This window comes from Alexandromys fortis, unplaced genomic scaffold (assembly GCF_014885135.2).
Source record: "Alexandromys fortis isolate MF-2015 unplaced genomic scaffold, M_Fortis_MF-2015_v1.1 scaffold_35, whole genome shotgun sequence".
Taxonomy (NCBI): Eukaryota; Metazoa; Chordata; class Mammalia; order Rodentia; family Cricetidae; genus Alexandromys; species Alexandromys fortis.
In genome coordinates, this window is record NW_026067913.1 from 7,503,345 (window position 1) to 7,519,425 (window position 16,081).

Here is a 16,081-nt window from a genome sequence, read left to right on the forward strand (position 1 = left end):
TGGACTGAACCTCTGAACTGTAAGCCATCCCAATAAAATGTTTTCCTTTATAAGGATTGTGGTGGTCATGGTGTCTCCTCACGACAATAGAAACCCTAAGTAAGACAACAACACTCCACTTGTCCCTTACAATTTTTGCCTAGGCATCTGTCTGCATTTCTTTGGTTAAAGAACCAAGATGAAGGAAGGTTGGATGACTCCCCAAATTTAGTGACTTACTGGGTATGGTGCTCCATGTCTGTAATCCCAGCACTTAGGAGGAAGAAGCAGGAGAATAATCTCCAAGGTCAACTGTGGCTGAAGAAACTCTCTCAAAGACAACAACTACAGCACAACAGCTGTCAACAGGGATGTGAGGGAATTTGGAAGCTTAGTTCCCCTTGGTCCAGCCTAAAGATGATAGGGTTCAGTTGATATTTTGGTGACAGCCTTCTGGGAGACCCTGAGGCTTCTGGGAGGCCCTGAGCCTTATGGGCTCTTGCTGGATCAATTCCTAGCAAAGATGGTCACAGATTCCTGAGCTCTAGACATTATAGAGGAGGTGGGGAAATGTAGTTCTTCAAGTCACTAAATTTTGAGATGATTTGTTATACAGAAACAGATAATTAATTATCAATGCTAAAATATCATGTATCATTGAAGAAGAAGGGAACATAGAGAAAATCATACCTAGAAGTCAAAACTATTAGCAGTGGGAAAGTAAGTACTGAACTAAATCTGGTTTTGAAAATTAAAAGCATATTGAAAGTAAATTTAAGATGTACCAGGAAGTGGTGGTGCACACCTTTAATCCTGTCACTCAGTAGGTGGGTCTTTGGGAGTTCTAGGCCATCCTGGTCTACAGAGTGAGTTCCAGAACAGCCAGGGCTTTACTAAGAGAAGCCCTGTCTTGAAAAACCAAAAACAAATAAATAAAATTAAACTTAAAATTAGATAAATATGTCTGGGTCCAAGAACTAAGATTAATAATCAGCGCTCAGTCTGCAGAGGAAAACACTTGATTCTCCAGAGAATGACTGTACTGACAAAATACACAATCCTGGCTCATCAAGAACTGGGAGGAAGGCCATCGAGGGAAATATTGATTGTAAACTAAAATCATCAGTCTGAGCTGATTTTCCAGTAATTGTGATGAGAAAAATGAAAGGTTTCATTTTTTTGGCAATATTGTAGTACAGTAGCTATGAGTTACATGTGCCTACTTAAATGCCAGCTAAAATCTACTAACATAAAACAAAAGTTAAAATTAAATTCCTTGGTTAAATTCCTTGGTATCTTTCAGGGGCTTATTCACTGAAGCTTGAAATATTGGGCAGCACAACCTTCTGGAGTATAATGCAAATAGACCTTCCCACTGGGAAAACCTTCTCTGCGATGTGTTTTCATGAGTACCAACACCAATGTTTCCTCGATTTGCTTTGCTACTTGTGATCATTCATCCCAATTGCCAACTTGATTGGCTGAGAAGAGCCTAGGACATTAGCAAAGTGCTAAAGGGGATTTCAAGGGAAGACTGAATGGGGAGACCCGTGCTGAACTCAGGTGACAATGTGCAGTAGTAGGCTGTGTGGTGCTCTGAACAAGAATGACTCCCATAGGCTCATATATCTGAATGCTTAGCACCAGGGAGTGGAACTGTTTAATAGGACAGAAGGATTAGGAGATGTGGCCTTATAGGAGGAAATGTGTCACTGGGGGTGGGCCTGAAGTTTCTAAAACCTGTAACAGACCAGTCTCTCTCTCTCTCTCTCTCTCTCTCTCTCTCTCTCTCTCTCTCTCTCTCTCTCTGTTGAAGTAGGAGCAGCGAGGCTGCGTCCCTGGCACCCGGCCGCCCGCATGGCTAGGTTATGCCCCGAAATAATTACACGGAAACCGTATTTTTTTAAACACTGCCTGGCCCGGCTAGTTCCAGTTTCTTATTGGCTAGCTCTTACATATTGTTCTAACCCATTTCTAATATTCTGTGTAGCCCACGAGCTGGCTTACCAGGGAGGATCTTAACCTGCGTCTGTCTGGAGTGGGAGAACCATGGCAACTCCTTGACTAAGCTTCTTTCTCCCAGAATTCTGTTCTGTGTACTCCACCCACCTAAGGGTTGGCCTATCAAGGGGCCTAGGCAGTTTCTTTATTAGTAAGAAATCACTCCCACATCATCTCTCTCTCTCTCTCTCTCTCTCTCTCTCTCTCTCTCTCTCTCTCTCTTGTGGATCAAGATGCAGCTCTCAGCTACTGCTCCAGACTCTGCCTGCATGCTGCCATGCTATCCCCTGTGATAATAATGATCTAAACCTTTGAAACTAATTTAAATGCTTTTGTTTATTGTTTATAAGAGTTGCTTTAGTCATGGTGTCTCTTCGTAGCAATAGAAACCCTGAGACAGAAGTTGGTACAAAGGACTTGGGTATTGCTGTGACAGGCTTGATGATATTGTTTGTTGTTGTTTGATGAGTGGGAGACTTTGAAACTTTGCACTAGAAAAAACGGTTGGATGCTTTAAGCAGGGCTTAATAGGCCATCCTGGTAGGAGCATGGAAGGCAGTGGTGCTTAGAGTGAGATTAAATGTGGGCTCCCAGCTCAAGAAGTTGCAGAGGGGAAGAATATTAGTAAGTGGCCTAGAGACAGAGACCATTTTTGTGGTGTTTGGCAAAGCTACTTTTTGCAAGTCCAGAAAAATCTCCCTGAGGCTAAATTCAAGGGTTTTGGATTAATAGCATTGGCAGAGGAGATGTCAAGACAGCCTAGTGTTGACTGTGTCATGTGGTTAGTGGTGTCCAGTCTTATCCAGATCTATGATGAAAGGGAGCAAGTTAAGCAAAGAATTTTTTTAATGTAAAGTTTGAGAGAAGGGTTATCAGAAAGTATAAAAAAGCTAAGTCCTGTGCTCAAGGAGATAAAAAGTTTAAAGAAAAGCCCAATGAGAAATGAAATAAAGGAATGGTAACTTCACGGCTAAGCTTTCAACTTGAAAATGAATTAACAAAAACTTAAGCAGTGAAGGAAATCATTGAAAACAGAAAGCTGATAAAAATGTATTTGAATGGAGGGGCCAAGTTCCAGGCCCAGAAAAACAGCAGAATTTGGTAGCTTCAGTCACAGGGTCCTGGCTTTAGAGTCAAGAATTCAAGACAGGGGTTATGGAATCTCCCTCCTTGACCAAGGAAAACTTTTGAGGCCAGGCATGTGTTGTGGGTGTCCCTGAATGGAAGCCCAGAGAAGTCATTGCATGAATCTGTGAAGGTGAAGTCTGGATTGCCTTGGAGAAGCCAAGAAGTTGGAGATACCAGAGCTGATGGATACCTGCAGAGGAGATCTGCTAACAGGGAATGAAACCAGCCCAAAAGAGAGAAGAGTGTTGCAGTCAACAAAGGTGAAAGGAGTTGGAGATCTGAAGGGTGCTTTGACATTGGACATGGGAATGCAGAATTTGAAGTATAACCAGCTGATTTTTGTTCTTGTTTTGGTCCAGTATGTCTTCATCTGTTCCTTTTTTTCCTATTTTGGAATGGTAATATATATTCTGTGCCACTGTATTTTGGAAGTATGTTGTCTGCTTTTAGCTATTGATTTTATAGGGGGGTCACAGTTAAGAGATGGCCATTAGTCTCAGACGAGACTTTGGACTGTGAACTTTTAAACAGTGTTGAGACTGTGATAGACTACGTGGACTTTTGAAGCTGGACTGAATTTATTTTTGTACTATGATATGGCTACAGGCTTATGGGGGCCAGGGAGTGGAGTGTGGTGGTTTGAACAGGAATGGTCCCCATAGGCTCACTTATTTGAATGCTTAGTCATCAGGGAGTGGAATTACTTGACAAAGACTAGGAGATGTGGCCTTGCTGGAAGAAGAGTGTCACCGAGGATGGGCTTTGAGGTTTCAAAAGCCCAAACCAGGCCCAGCGGATCTCTCTTCTTGCTGCCTGTAGATCCAGATGTAGAACTCTCAGCTACTTCTCCAGCAGCATGGGCTGGCACCTACCACATCAATCATTAATCAAGAAAATGACCCACAGTCTTGCCTATAGGCCAATCTGATGAAGTTGTTTTCTCAATTGAGGTTCCCTCTTCCCAGATGACTGTAGCTTGTGTCAAGCTGATAAAAAAAAAAAAAAAAAACCCTACCCAAACAGTATCTTATCCTGTCTCTCTGCTCTGTGACTTTTAGTAAACTTATTCTTCCTTCAAACTCTGTGGTGGGATAAACTTTTAGTGCACTGTGAAGATGTGTCTCTGCCAAGGCACCTTCTGATTGGTTTAATTAAGAGCTGAATGGTCAGTAGGTAGGCAGGAGAGGATAGGTAAGACTTCTAGAAAGAGATAGGAACTCTGGGAAGAAGGGAGGTGAAATGTGCCAACCAGGCACAGAGGAGGTAGGATGCACAGTACTAAGCAGAGGTGATGTGCCGTGTGGCAGAATATAGGTTAATACAAATGGGTTAATTTAAGTTTTAAGAGCTAGTTGGGAACAAACCTAAGCTAAGGCCAAGCTTTCATAATAAGTTTCTATGTCCTTATTTCGGAGCTGGTAGTCCAAAGAAAATCCACCTGCATTTGGTGCCTAACGTTAGGCAGCTGGTGTGCTACTCACTTGGAGACTAGGTAGAAATGCCTGCCACAGTGTGTGAGCCCAACAACTTCCCAGAGCTGGGTGGGTGAATGAGGCTCCCAACTGATGCCCCTGGGCATGAGACTAGGCTCTCACAGAAAGGCAAGCAATAGTTGCAGCCCAGGACCAGTGGACTAGCCTTCTGAACTGACACAAGGGGAGGGAGCATGTAAAGCCAGCTGCCAGTGCCATGTGCCAAGCAGAGCTGTGTACTGGGTGGTCTTGCCGTTTAAACTGGGTCATGTGGCCAGAGAAGGCTGCACATGTGTAAAAGCCATGTCCAGACTGAAGAGAAAAAAAACTCTCAACAGGTACAGTGTGCTTGAAAATGTGCTTAGATACTAAAGAAAGAAAAGAAAATGAGTATAAACAGTAATAGAAAAATAGTTAAAAAATAATAAAAATAAAATCTTTAAAAAGTAAAGTAATTTTGAAAAAGAATAAACCATGTAAGGATGGAAAATACACAGGGCATCTGGATCCTATATGGTGTTTTATTAACTTTACATTTTTTAAATGCTAATGAACAAAAACCAACATCCACTGAGAGACTTTGGATTGTGGGGGAAAAACTATTAAATTAAACCAGCCTATATATATTTAAGAATGCCTTTGGATGGGCAGTGGTGGCACACTCCTTTAGTCTCAGCACTCGGGAGGCAGAGGCATATGGATTTCTGGGACGTCAAGACCAGCTTGGTCTACAAGAGCTAGTTCCAGGACAGGCTCCAAAGCTACAGAGAAACCCTGTCTCAAAAAATCAAAACAAAAACAAAAAACCAAAACAAAACAAAAGAATGCCTTAACTTCAGAATGGAAGTCAGGAAATGTGTTGCATTGGAGGAGAGGCTATGCCTTTGTTTCCACAGGAAACAAAAGTTATGGATTCCTTCAAAATTAGTAAAGATCAAATTTGACCAGGGGAGAACTTCTGAAAATCTTGGCTACAGACATGAAGGGAGAAACCAAGAGAAACTACAATACAGGTGACATATATGCTAATCCCTCTACATGGGAACAGTTTGGAGACTGGATGAGACTTGATAAACCTTGTTGGCTACAGAGTCCTCGTTGCATTATTACATGTTATCCTTGCATATGGCATGGATAGAGAATCACATTACAGTTTGATTATGCAGTCTAAATGGACTTAGAAAGTTGATAGAAATAGATGCCTTTGACATACTCAGAAATAGAGCACGGAATAATCTTGAGCTGATTTGTACACGCCACACATTCTTACTTGTGCTAATGCAGATGTGTATGTTACTACTTTGTGTGTTTTTAGAAAAACAGGACAAGACACCAATGAAAACAAGGCAAATACCCTAGGTGATCCAGCCTCTTAAATGCTCTGTTGCAGTTTCAGTTTAGTGGCTAGCTAAAATGGTCCAGTCTCATAGACTACTCTAGCCAGGACTTCAGATAAGTCCTGTACTTTCCCATCACACAGAGACTGCGCAACAAATGATTCAACTAGTTCTCCCAGGACTTGACCATTATCTCAATTTTCTCAGGGTCCCTTAAAGATTCTGTCACTCTCAGACAATAGGAAGTAATTTTAAGAATACAACTGCATTTCCAAAAGGTGGGGTGGGTGGTTTTGGTTGATCAGTGAATTATGAATGTTTGTTATTGTTTGGGGGAGCTAGTTGCAAGTTATTATTGGTCATGGTCAAAGAAAAAACTAGAAAAGGAGGTTAGATTCAAGGATCTCTTTCTGAAAAGAAAAAAAAAGGATATAGGAATAATAAGATAAAAATAAATTATTCAATCTTCTTTTTAACTAAAAAGCAACTACTTGTCTCAAATACTTTACATTGGTATGGAGTTTTGTATACTGATACACATTTTCAGTTATTTGTGTTATACTATATATTTATTTCTATTCTTGTTTAAGGTATTTTTTATATTGATACAAATTTTAGGTTACTTTTGTTATAACATACTGTATATATATTTCTACTCTTGTTTAAGGTAGTGTACCTATACAACTCATTTTAAAAAATAAGACAAAGTTCTAGCCATTGAGAGCTATTGTTACAAACTATTTAGAATAATTAAGAAATGCAGGCTAGTAGTTAGTCATCTATAGCAATCAAACTTGTAATCATGTTAGGTATATTTACAAGGTCAAACATATATTTTAGATAGATAGGTGGTCTTCAAACACTTCAGAGAGCTACAGAATATGGTATTTAAAATGCCTTAATAACATAAGGCTTTTTATGACAGTGAGATATGTCTGCTTCTGGCAGCACCAATCTACTTCAAAGAGTATGATGGGCATTGAAGAACCTCCATATGGAGTTTGACCAATAGCTAGACAGGAGAGGGTAGGTGGAACTTCCAGGCAGAGATTGGAACTCTGAAAAGAAGAAAGGTGAGATCTGCCAACCAGACACGGATGGAGTAGAAACAATAAAGGGTACTGAGCAGAGGCAACGAGCCACGTGGCAGAACATAGATTAATACAGGCGGGTTAATTTAAGTTTTAAGAGCTAGTTGGGAACAAGCCTAAGTGTCGCGGCTCTACCTCGTCCAGCAAGGATGATGCGCAACACACCGGACCTCTTCTCGTTGCAGTTTATTCCAGGATTTTATTCACTTTATCTCTCTCTCCTCCCCTCTCTCACCTCTCTCTCTCCTCGGGCAAACCTCTCCCAGCCCTTAAATAGGCATGGGCTGCCAATCCTGGATTGCCAGGTGGGCACTGCCCATAGGCCCACGCATATGCAAGCAGCTGATGATCATTGCGTGATCATAGCATAGGTCAGGCCTTAGCCATCCCAGGAGTTGATTATACATCTCCATCAGGTGTGGCTTCACGCAGCTCGCTACACCTAAGCTAAGGCCAAGCTTTCATAATTAATAAGAAGTCTCCATGTCATTATTGGGGAGCTGACAGTCCAAAGAAAATCTGACTACAGAACTCTTTAAAGAATTCTGGAAAACTTCTACATCTATCAAATCAGCCTCTGCATTTTTTTTTGTTGTTGTTGTTACATGTTTCATAGTTGCAAAAGCCTGTGGTATTTTTTATATTGTGTGAGCCCTTTGGTTGGAACCTGAAAACATTAGATTTACGGATTCTATGTTTTTCAGAGGAATGTTTTCACATTCAGCCTTAAGTCTTGTCCAGCCAGCTAACCAGCCATGCCTCTGGGTAAAGGAAACCTTGATTTAATTTTCCTGCTGAAGTGTTTCCATGTGAGTCCTCATGGCAGCCATGTCGCATGTGAATTCCAAACTATAGAACAAAGGTAAACAGATGCTGCCCTTCCTGAGTTCTGTGTGCCTGCCTGGCATTCCTCCCGGGGCTGAGCCGCTCCTCAAACAGCCAGGCATTCAGTGCCCTGGGGGCTTTTGTCTCCTGGGGCCATGTGCCACTGAAGGAATTCAGATCGTGGGGAGTATGACTTTTTTATGTATAAAACCGAAAAAGTGCTGGCTGGAAAGATAGCCTGAGATGAGGGGGGGAAAGCCAGGGAATGACAGCAGCTCCTCGGGGCAGCTAATTTTAAGAAAGAATATATAAGTTGACAATTTCAAAGCCTCTCTTTGGCATCATCAGAGAGTGCGTAGCCCTCAGAGAGCCGCTTCCCACGGGCCATTGGAAAACCTCAGCCTGGCAGTAAACTGTGCCCTGAACCTCTGGCACGGCTTCGAAGATGTTGAAAAAGAAAACTTTTTGGATTTAGGCAAAACCCTTTTTCTCTTAACAAAGCCTGGAATTATCTTGCTGTGAACTTAAGAAATTTAGCTTGACACTCTAAGCCGAGAAAATGGCTTTGTTCTCCTTATGCATTCGGCCTTCCCCTGGAATGGTAGAACCCGTTGATTCACTGAGAGAGGGGTCATAGGGCACCGTCACTTACGGGGAAATGGAAATTACTGCGGCTTAATATTTCAAGGGTAGCATGCTGCTTTTATCTTTCATTTGGAGCAGGGATTAAACTAACTCAGGGTTCCAGGGCTGGCGGACTGGTGAGCCGCAGAAACAGATTTTGATATAAGAAAAGGGAACACTATGAAACAGTGGGAAACTCCCCGTCACGGAGTCAGATGTCACCTGCGGCCTCTCTCTGCCTGCTCACATCTAAGACTGACTCCCTCTGACACCCCTGTTTCTTCTAAGTAACTGTTCAGACCTGTCTCTTTTCTTAGGGGTTAATACTGACTCCAGGCGCCTGGTACATGACATTTATTAATCATCCCTGGCATACAATTTTTTTAAGCTTAAAATATGTTTTCAGAACAATATAGTCTGACCCACAGTTTCCCTCCCTCACCTGTTCCATGATCCTCCCCATCTCCCACCCTCCAGCACTATGCCTTCTCTCTCTCTCTCTCTCTTTAGAAAACAAACAGGCAGGTTAAAACAAAACAACCTCCCAAAATTTAAAAAAGGCAAAGAAAAAAAGAAGCACACACACACATATACATACATATATACATATCCATACATACACACGTATACACACATACATACATATACACTCACTCATACATACATATACACACATATACACACATTCATATACATACATATGCATGTGTACACATACACATATATGCATGGACACACATATACACAGACATGCACACACATATATATACATATATAAACACACACCATAAAAACACAAAATAGAAAACTATAATATATGAACAAAGACCAGTAATGTGAACAAAATTCCCCCAATAAAGCAATATGAGAGAAAAAGATGTCCCAAAACACCCCTGAGTTCATTTTGTGTTGGCCATCTCCTGCTGGGCATGGGGCCTGCCTTTAAATGTGGTTTATATAGCCAGAGAGACTCCATTGGAGAAAAGTGTTTTTTCCTTCTCAGCTGGTGTCAGTTGGAAATGGCTTCTTGGTGAGGGGTAGAGGCTGTGTCTTGTGTCCACTTCTCTCCCCACTGGACCCCATCTGGCGTGAACTTCTGCAGGCCCTAAGTGTGCTGGCACACTCTCTGAAGTTCACATGTGTGCCACTAGTACTGTGTCTGGAAGACACTGTTTCCTTTGTGTCTTCCATCCCGTCTGGTTCTCAGAATCTTTCCACCTCATTTTCTACAGAGTTCCTTGAGTAAGTTTAGATTTGCATTTCCCAGATGACCAGGATGTTGACCATTTCTTTAGGTCACCATTGCTCTTTTGAGACCCTGTCTCAAAAAATAAGGTGGGAATTGATAGAGGGTCTGGCAGAGTGCTCTGATGAGGTGAGAGAGTGGTATTGAGCTCTGGACTCCATGCACACACACACACACACACACACACACACACACACACGCTCCCACGAGCGAGCACACATGCACACACACATGCATGCACACACGCGCACACACACACACTCACAGGGAAGCAGAGAGATTTCATGGAACACTGGGAAACGTCTAGCCATCCCCATTAAAAGATGAACATGGTCATGCCAGTCTCTCTCCATCCAGTGAATGTCCGCTGACCTTGTTTTTCTCTGCAGCCACCCCCCCTCGTTCCTTTTATGAAGGACTTGCTGTATTCTCTCAGGCCATCTCAGGCCATACTTCTGGGGTACCATCATGCCCCGTGAGTGCAGAAATAGTCTGTAGTTCTCCAAATTTGATTCCTTTTCTCGGTGGAAATTAATCAGTCCAAATTAAATGCTATCAGAATTACTGTGAACTTGAGAAGCAGTGAGTTCCCTCTTAATTACAGGTGGCCATCTGCCAGACATCCGGAAGGGTGTCCTTGGAGGGGGATGTTGGAGGGGAGCAGGAGTTGGAATCTTCTAGTAACCATTTACACCACAACCCTTGAGTTTACCCTTCAGAGGAAAAGTTTTTTTTTTTTTTTTTAATAAAAAGCCCTACTACCAATGATTCTAGATGTGAAATAAGTGTGCATTGTTTTGAAAAATCCAGAAAAGCTGAGGCTTTTAGTCATGAGAACACCTGCTGAACATTTGTTTGATCTCTAGCACGTCTGGAAAAATACAGAATTAATAAAAAAGGTCATACAGGAATCAAAATAGTTTGTTCATATTTCCATAGTTCTACCCAAAGAAAAGTCCTATTATTTACATTACATACACATCATGTGAGATTTCAGATTCACTCAGTATTTATTTTACTTACTGTATACAGCTTTATGGTTCTCTTCTCCTATGGAAAAAATTTCCATATGGACAATTACAAACCTATATCATTATTTTTAATAATTACATAGACGTCCATGATTCACTGAACCGGCATCCTATTAGTTGGGTGTGTGGAGTGTTTGCAGTAAAAATAATGCTGCAATGGATACACCATCATGTGTGTTTTATAAAAAAGAGCTTAAAAAGTTTCCCTTTCTCCAAAAACGATTGAAGTTATCCATCCTTCTATACGTCATCACACTTCCGAGACTTTTCTTTCACATTCTTAAAAACCTTGTAATGTGTGTGTGTGTGTGTGTGTGTGTGTGTGTAGAGCTGCCAAAGGAAGCCAGAAGGGGGTGCCCAGCCCCGTGGAACTGGAGTCACAGGTGACTGTGAGCTGCCTTGTGGGTTCTGGAAACTGAAGGGCCCTCTGTAAGAGCAGCAGGGGCTCAGTTGTTCAGCCACCTTCCTAGCTCTCCCTTCCCATTCTTAAATTCTCTACTGTGGAGATGAACAGTCCTTCTGGAAACGATGATGAGGACAATAACGCACTGCGCCACTAGGTAAGGTCAGTTCTTGAGATTTTAAATAACGGCTTTATTTGCCTATAGTCAATGAAATGTACCTGTTAGAAAAAAAATATTTCTCATAATTATTATTAGTAGGCCCCCATAAGGGTAATTTTTATCAATTTGCAACTCATTCTAACACTCCAGGAAATACAGCATAATCTAAATCTCCTATAGAGAAATCCAATTTACATCAAGTTATAGCTCCATAAAAAAAAAACAGCTGGACTGTGATCTGAATGACCATAATGAAGCCCACGTGATGCCTCACAATGTCATTTTCTATAATCAAGTTGAAGTGAGTGCCAAAAATCCTCCCTTAGGAAAACCCTCCAATTCCAGAGTCCTTGTTTGCGAAAGAGAAGGCTCTTCATCAAATGTGCCATTTATAAGGGCCTAAAAACTGTCTGCAACAGTTAGGCATATTTTACTGGGTAAAAGTGCTGTAAATTAGCTCTGGTTTGCAGTAAGGTCCAAGGAGAGTTTCTCATGGGAATACAGAGATGTTTGGTGTTGGGGTCCTGTGAGGGTAGGAACGGGTTTCTGACACAAAGACCTATAAAGTTAGGAGTTTATATGGCTCATCCTTTACTTTCCTGCACACCAGCCAGGCTACGGGGGAGGCTTGCCCTGCAGCTCAAACTTAACACACAACCAGCTCTCTGCAGAGGGTACATGAACGGGGTCTTTGCCCTTCTCTCTCACTTGTACATTCATAGAGAAAGAACTGGCAGGCTGCGTCTTTATCCAACTGGAGTTTGGAGGCAGGACACCAAATGACCACAAGGCTTTCCTACCTTGACCGAAGGATGGGCTTAGAAGTTATGGTGTACTTGTGCCTCAGAAAGCCACTAGTGAGAAAGATGTCTGGGAGAAGTGGGTCCTGCTGAGAGTATGCAAATTCATTAGACTTTAGCCACTGATTGAAAACCATGAGGACACTGGGAGCAATCTGCTGGGGCAGGAAAGATGGCTCAGGAAATGAAAACAGGAGACAAGACAGGAAGGACATGGCTGCTCCTAGGCATGGTGGAGAAGGTTTATTATAGATAAAAGGGAGCCAGTGGCAGGGACATCTGGGAAGAGTCCAGAGTGAACATGGCTCTGAGCTGGGCCACAAGAGGAGGAAGGGGAGGAGACGGGAGAGGGGGAGGAGATGAGAGAGAGGAGATGGGAGTGGGGACAGGGGAGGTAAGGGGGAGAGGAGAAGGGGGAAAGAAATGGAAGCGGGGGTTGGGAGGATGGCCATGGGAGACCAGGAGGCCAAGGGGCCAGGGGGTAAAGGGTAGGCAAAAGGGCTGGGTAACCAAAATGTCTAGATTATATACAGAAGGGCAGCTCAGTCCCCAGGCTGGAGAAGTTTAGGATAAGGGGTGGGGTATGGCAATCATACTCTATAACAGGTAGAAACTGAGGGATGCTGGGAGAATCTGGCGACCTGGTCTGCTGTGATATGTTGAATAGGCACCTAAATTAGGCATTTGTCCTGGGTTTGAGACCCAACACTCAGCAGTTAAGAACACTGGCTGCTCTTCCAGAGGACCCAGGTTTGATACCCAGCACTTACATGGTGACTTACAATTGTCTGTAACTCCACTCCCAGGGATCCCAGTGACCTCTTCTGGCCTCTGAGAGTCCTGCATGCATACAGTGTGCAGACATCCATGCAGGTAACACATCCTCACATATAAAATGAAAAGAGAAGCTAATAAAAGCAAAGCAAAAGCGAGGGGAGCATATCGTTGTTACTCTGCAGAACATGGCGTGGAGACGGCAAACGGAAAGGAGCCCCTTCTCTCGAAATGGGAATTTCAATGAAGAGAAAGCACCCAGGGGATGTGCGAAGGGGCTGCCGAAGCCCTGGGCTGCTCTCTGGAATCTGTCAAGTTCACTTCTCATCTCCCCACCAAAGACGGTCTGGATCTTTAACCTAGAAAATCAGCTTGCCACCTTGTGTGGGCTTTCAACATCTAACCTGGTGTGGCCTCCACTTCTCACTTGGCCAGTTTATTTTCTATTCCGCCCTTTCCCAAATCCGGAGGAAATCCAGTCTAGATAATACCTTTAAGGTCATGTAAAGATGGAAACTGTTAACTGTGCTGGCCTTCCCTGTCACTTGTGTAACCTTGTCCCTTTAAGAGACAAGCTCTGCCCACTCCCAATCTCTTCCAGGCAAGCTGGTCTAGGTGCTCTTCCCTTTTTCCTCTCTCTCTCTCTCTCTCTCTCTCTCTCTCTCTCTCTCTCTCTCCTCTTCTTCTGACTCCCTCCTCCCCCCTTCTCTCTCTGTCTCTCTGTCTCTGTCTCTCTCTCTCTCTCTCTTCCCCCTCCCCATACCCTTCTAATGCCCACTAAATAAATTCCCCATACCCAAGTTCTTTCTACATGGCCTATTCATTTTCCCACATGGTCCCTACCCTGCCAGACAGGGTCACTCTAGCTGTAAATCATAATATTGATGCATGACTTGGCCAGGTTCTCTTAATGTCCCTTCCCACTCACAGGTAGGAAGATGGGCTGAGGCATGAGGGGATCCTGGACCTGGATCACTTTCCAATTTCCTGTCCGCCGTACCACTGCCCACCAGATCAATCTGGCTGCTACACATGGGTCATGAAATGAGCCCCCTCCCATAAGAATACATTTAAAAAAAGAAATTAAAGCCATATATAAAAGGCTGGGTGGTGATGAGACAGAAGCTGGCAGATCTCTGTGAGTTTGAGGCCAGTCTGGTCTACAGAACTAGGTCCAGGACAGGCTCCAAAGTTACACAAAGAAACCCTGTCTTGAAACACACACAGAGAGAGAGAGAGAGAGAGAGAGAGAGAGAGAGAGGGAGGGAGGGAGGGAGGGAGGGAGGGAGGGAGGGAGAGAGAGAGAGAGAGAGAGAGAGAGAGAACAAATGACAAGAGTTACACATTTTTAAAAGTCAGTGAGTACCAGGAGCATCACAAATGCCAGAAACAGTTTTACAAAGCCGGAAGAACCGGCTTTAAATACTTCTGAGATAGTAGATAGATTTGACTCTACATTTTTGGCTTGATGGTTCTTAACCACATCTTTTGACAGGGGTTTTGTAATGTAATTTTCCACAGAGTAAACAGAAAGTAACTTAATCTCTCTTGTAGCTTGCTAATTTAAACATCTGACAGTATCTAGTTAAAAACATTTCTTGGCTGGGTGTGGTGGCACATGCCTTTTGTCCCAGCACAGGTGAGGCAGAGCTAGGTGGATCTACTTAGTAAGTTCCAGAACAGCCAAGATTTCGTAGTGAAAGCCCATGAAGACAACAAGTGCCTACAGCTACAACCAAACACTTTCAGCGCCAGATTGATAGTGGAAGTGACCCCGGAGAGGTACAGAACACACCCAGCACCAGATTCTCAGGCCAGAGTCTTTGTTATTTGGAGGGAGAAGGGATTAAAAACACTTCTGGATCCGTAGAGACAGAGATGGCTGATTGGCTCATGATAGTTTTAAGGGCTCTAATCGGACAGGACCCCCTCCCCAGAGAGGGTTGGGGTGGCTGTCTCTGATTGGCTAGGAGGAGAACAAAGGAGATGACATAGTAGGTTTTTTTTTTTTTTTTTTTTTTTTTGACATATAGCGTGTTTTGTGAGATAGAATGTCTTTAGTCACAAGTCACATGAGAGACTATCAGGACCAACAATAACGATAAGGCATGTAAGTCTTTGGTATTGTCGGGGGAGGCGAGCAAATTTCTTTTCCTTCTTTCCTTCCTGTAAGCCCCGTCTCTGGCCTCCATCTTTGGAGGCCCCATCCCTGTGCCTGTCAAATCTTGACCCCTCCCTGGAGGAGGGTCAAGACCAGCTCACCAAAATCTTGACCACGCCTTCAGTCTATTTAAACTGCTTTCCTGGAAAACTTCCTTGTGGTCTCTTTTCCTTCCCCCTGGTGATCCTGTTAGCAGCCTCCCGATTCCCCCTCGGGGCCACCGGAGAGCACAGGAATCCCATTAAACCTGGATATTTTTTAATTTGGCTTGTTGTGGTTTGGCTTAATTGGGATTTTTTGCTAACACTTCCTTCCTTTCCTTTCCAGCTTTTGTTTTATTTGCATTTTGTTTTGTTTTGTTTGAGACAGGTTCTCACTATGTAGCCAAAGTCAGGCTTAACTTGAAATTTTTAACCTCTGGCTTTAACTGCCCAATGCTGGAGTTAGAAGCTTCTTTCTTATACAAGTTATAAAGTCCAGGAGAGCTTTTCGAGCCTGGCTTTTGGCTCTATACATTTTTAGGTTTATCTTTCCTTCATGGTGCATATCCATCCATCCACAAATCCACCCACTCATCTACCCACACACCCACCCTCACACCTCCATCCACATACCCATCCACCCACTGATTCATCCATCCCTCCACTCACCTATCCACATACCCACCCACCCCTCCATCCACACACCCATCCACCCACTGTTATATCCATCCACTCATCCATCCATCCATCCCTCCATCTCTCCATCCAGGGCCAGATGTTACAACACTGCTCATATTGAGGTGTAGTCTGTGCTTTTGCACAGGCTTGGGTCAGAACATTCAATAAAGAAGGGATGGGATGACCAAGACCTCAGGAGGGAGTAGTTTATGTGGATAGTAACTGGAGTGAGGAAGACAGGTTAGGGTGTATCTCCAAATGTAACATTTTGTAGAAGAGATGGGCAGGAAGCAGAGAAAGTTTCTGCTAATGATCTCCATATTTACCCTACGAGAAAGAGACCTTAGGAACAGGAGTCCCAGATTTAGAAAATAAGAATACAGGACACAG

The 16,081-nt window shown here is 43.2% G+C and overlaps 1 long non-coding RNA gene across 2 annotated transcripts in view; it reads left to right on the plus strand.

Moving 5' to 3' along the window:
* LOC126499536 (uncharacterized) overlaps window positions 1–16,081 on the plus strand; it is a 315,160-nt gene that overhangs the window by 283,306 nt on the left and 15,773 nt on the right. The gene's annotated exons all lie outside the window — the stretch shown is intronic.